Raw genomic sequence first — 4,322 nt, 5'->3', positions numbered from 1 at the left:
TGGGCGCCATGGTGCGCACCTTTCGTGCGCTCCAAGGTGCGCACGAAGTCGGAGCTCGGTTTGCCCCGGGTGCGCACCTTGGTGGGCGCCATGGTGCACTCCGAGGTGCCCAAGATTGGTGCGCACCAAGGAGCGCTCCGAAGTGCGCTCCAAGGTGCGCGCGAAGTCGAAAGTTGGGTTAATTGTCCGGTTTGCCTCGGGTGCGCACCTTGCGTGCACCTTCGCCAGGGTGGGCGCCTTGGTGCGCACACCTTGGCTGGGCTGCGCACACCTTGGCACCCGCGTTTCCTTCATTTTAAATTTTTTTTTTTTACAATCTCTCAAGTGGGAAATTCTATAATCTCAACTTTTTTTGCCTTTTCAGGAAACTTTTGAATGGAGCGCATCATTGGTGCGCTCCGAAGTGTGCTCCAAAGCTCTCTCCAGCTGCGTGCACCTGCCCCGGCCGCGCACCCGGCCCCGCCCAGCTTCGCTCACCTGTCCCGGGCGTCTGGTGCGGAACCTTAGAGTAAGAAACATCACCGTGCACCTTGGCCAACGTGCGCGACTCGACCGAGCGCGCACTGGCCGAGGTGCACACCGATTTCACCTGGGTGCGCGCGCAGCACCTCGGGCGCACCGGGGTGCGCGCACAACGCCCGGGTTGCACCGTGGCCTGTGTGCTCGGGGCGCCTCGGGTGCGCGCTCGGTGTCGCCCCCGCGCGCGCGGTAGTGCGGGCAGCGCACCCCGGCCCGGCCCGGCCCCGACGAGAACGCAAACGGGCAAAAGGTTTATTCAAATAGCATTGCGACGCCCGGCGAAAAACTAAAAAAGGGTGCAACACCGGGACTTCCCGGGAGGTCACCCATCCCAGTACTACTCCGGCCCAAGCGCGCTTAACTGCGGAGTTCTGATGGGATCCGGTGCACTAACGCTGGTATGATCGCACCCGTTATGAGCTTGTCGCAGTGTGTACTTAGCAAACCGCGACCCACGTGCGAATCCACCCCGGCCACCCACCCCCGTCGAGGTGCACACCCTCCCTCGCGAAGTGCGCCCCGTTCGCCAAGTGTGAGCCCTGCCCGGGTGCGCGCACCTTGCTAGGGCGTCGGGTGTGCACCCGGCCCGGCCTACGTGCGTGCACCTGGAGGGGGCGTCGTGTGCGTGCAGTGTCCCGTCTGCAACGCGGTGCCCACACACCACCTCGGGCGCAACGACCTGCGCTCACATGTGGGCCGAGTGCACCTTGGTGCATGTTCGGGGCGCCTCGGGTGCACGCTCGATCTTGCCCCGGTGCACCAAGGCGCTCGGTTTGCCCCGGGTGCGCACTTGGTGCAAGGTGGGCACCCAAAATAGGGATCAAGCACCAAAACACAAGTTTCGGGATGCAAAATGGGACCCAAGGACCACAAATGCGTTCCAAGACCCATGATGGGTCCACGAGAACAAAAATGTGTTCCGAGACTTAATAAACAAATATTGGGTTTTAGGAGAAGAAACATGCTCTGATGCCCAAAACGAGAATCGACCCCGAAAAGGCCACAGGCCAAAAGTGGGATGCGAGACAAAAAAAAATGGGACCCGAGGACCAAAATTGGGTTCCCAGGTCGAAGACAGGGCAACCGGACAAGAAACGACCTCTAAGGCTCGAAATGAGTCCCGACGACTAAAACTTGACAAGAAGCACCCATCAGGCACCCAACTCGACACCCATGGGATGCCGACCCACCCGGGCTTCCACCTAGCACACCTTGGCACCCACCCACCCTCGCACCCAACCTCGCACCCAACTTAGCACCTTTGAACCCACATTGGCACTCACCCTGACCCTGGCACCTTGGAACCCACATTGGCACTCACCTTGACCCTGGCACCCACCTTTGCACTCACCTTGGGACCCACCCTGGCTCCCACCTCGGCACCCACCCAGACACCCACCTTGGTTCCTTGGCACCCACCTTGGATCCTTGGCACCCACCCCGACACCCACCTTGGCACGCAACTTGGCTACTTGCCACCCACCTTGGCTCCTTGACGCCCACCCCGACAACCACCCCGTGACCTACCCTGGCTAGGGTTGGTGCACACCCACCCTGGTGCCCACCTTGGCACCCACCCTATGACCCACCTTGGCACGCACCTTAGTACCCACCCCGTTACCCACCCTAGGACCCACCCCGTGACCCACCTTGGCCAGGGTGGGTGCCTTGGTGCGCACAACTTGCCTGGGCTGCACACCAGGGCGGGCTCAAGATGGCACCCGCGTTCCGTTTTTTTCACTATCTTTCAAAACGGAAATTTTAAAATCTCATTTTTTTCTTTTTTTTGCCTTTTCTGGAAATTAGTGAAGGCAGCGCATCAAAGGTGCGCAATGCTGGTGCGAACCCGGGAGCGCTCCGATGTGTGCTCCAAGGTGCGGCGTGCACGAAGTCCGAGCCCGGTTTGCCCCGGGTGCGCACCTCGCGTGCACCTTCGCCGGGGTGAGCACCTTGGCTGGGTTGCGCGCCCTGGTGCGTACCAAGGAGCGCTCTGAAGTGTGCTCCAAGGTGCGGCGTGCACGAAGTCGGAGCCCGGTTTGCCCCGGGTGTGCACCTCGGGTGCGCACCTCGCGTGCACCTTCGCTGCGGTGGGCACCTTGGCTGGGTTGCGCGCCTTGGTGGGCACCATGCAGTGCACGAAGTCGGAGCCCGGTTTGCCCCGGGCGCGCACCTCCGCCAGGGTGGGCACCTTGGTGCGCACAACTTGCCTGGGCTGCGCATCAGGAAGGGCTCAAGATGGCACCCGCGTTCCGTTTTTTTCACTATCTTTCAGAACGGAAATTTTAAAATATCGTTTTTTTTTGCCTTTTCTGGAAATTAGTGAAGGCAGCGCATCAAAGGTGCGCAACGCTGGTGCGAACCTGGGAGCGCTCCGATGTGTGCTCCAAGGTGCGGCGTGCACGAAGTCGGAGCCCGGTTTGCCTCGGGTGCGCCCTGGTGGGCACCATGGTGCGCACCAAGGAGCGCTCCGAAGTGTGCTCCAAGGTGCGGCCTGCACGAAGTCGGAGCCCGGTTTGCCCCGGGTGTGCACCTCGGGTGGGCACCTTGGTGCGCATGCCTTGCCTGGGCTGCGCACCAGGGCGGGCTCAAGATGGCACCCGCGTTCCTTTTTTTTCACTATCTTTCAAAACGGAAATTTTAAAATCTCATTTTTTTTTGCCTTTTTCTGGAAATTAGTGAAGGCAGCGCATCAAAGGTGCGCACCTCGCTGCCCACCACGGTGCGCAACGCCGGTGGGCACCCGGGAGTGCTTCGAAGTGTGCTCCAAGGTGCTGCGTGCACGTTGTCGGAGCCCGGTTTGCCCCGGGTGCGCACCTCGCGTGCACCTTCGTCGGGGTGGGCACCTTGGCTTGGTTTGCCCCGGCTGCGCTCCGAAGCGGGGTTATTGGAGCGCCGCCTCTTTTTTTGTCGGAGCGTTTGGTGGGGTTTCTCGCATTGGCTCTTCCGAGGCCCGGTTGCCACCCTGGCGCGCACGAAGTCGGAAGTAGGGTTAATTGCCCGGGTGCGCACCTTTGCCAGGGTGGCACCTTACCTGGGCTGCGCACCAGGGCGGGCTCAAGATGGCACGCGCGTTCCGTTTTTTTCACTATCTTTCAAAACGGAAATTTTAAAATCTCCTTTTTTTTTTGCCTTTTCTGGAAATTAGTGAAGGCAGCGCATCAAAGGTGCGCACCTCGCTGCCCACCTTGGTGTGCTCTGAGGTGCGCACCCGGGAGCGCTACGAAGTGTGCTCCAAGGTGCGGCGTGCACGTTGTCGGAGCCCGGTTTGCCCCGGGTGCGCACCTCGCCTGCACCTTGGCCGGGGTGGGCACCTTGGCTGGGTTTGCCCAGGGTGCGCTCCGAAGCGGGGTTACTGGAGCGCCCCCTCTTTTTTTGTCAGAGAGTTTGGTGGGGTTTCTCGCATTGGCTCTTCCCAGGCCCGGTTGTTGGGTGCGCTCCCACCCTGGCGCGCGCGAAGTTGGAAGTTGGGTTAATTGCCCGGGCGCGCACCTTCGCCAGGGTGGGCACCTTGGTGCGCAAACCTTGGCTGGGCTGCGCACCAGGGCGGGCTCAAGATGGCACCAGCATTCCCTTTTTCTCACTATCTTTCAAAACGGAAATTTTAAAATCTCGTTTTTTTTTTGCCTTTTATGGAAATTAGTGAAGGCATCGCATCAAAGGTGCGCACCTCGCTGCCCACCTTGGTGTGCTCCGAGGTGCCCACCACGGTGCGCAACGCCGGTGCGAACCCGGGAGCGCCCCGATGTGTGCTCCAAGGTGCGGCGTGCACGAAGTCGGACCCCGGTTTGCCCCGGGTGCGCACC

At 61.0% G+C, this 4,322-nt stretch overlaps 1 non-coding gene across 1 annotated transcript; it reads right to left on the bottom strand.

Moving 5' to 3' along the window:
• Window positions 1–812: 812 nt before the first annotated feature.
• On the bottom strand, window positions 813–931 carry LOC131871564 (5S ribosomal RNA). The gene has a single exon (XR_009369778.1). It is a non-coding gene; the product is annotated as a 5S ribosomal RNA (ribosomal RNA).
• Window positions 932–4,322: the final 3,391 nt, after the last annotated feature.

This window comes from Cryptomeria japonica, unplaced genomic scaffold (assembly GCF_030272615.1).
Source record: "Cryptomeria japonica unplaced genomic scaffold, Sugi_1.0 HiC_scaffold_423, whole genome shotgun sequence".
Lineage (NCBI taxonomy): Eukaryota > Viridiplantae > Streptophyta > Pinopsida > Cupressales > Cupressaceae > Cryptomeria > Cryptomeria japonica.
Note: the sequence above shows the minus strand (reverse complement) of the source record. Positions and strands in the feature narration are given on the sequence as shown.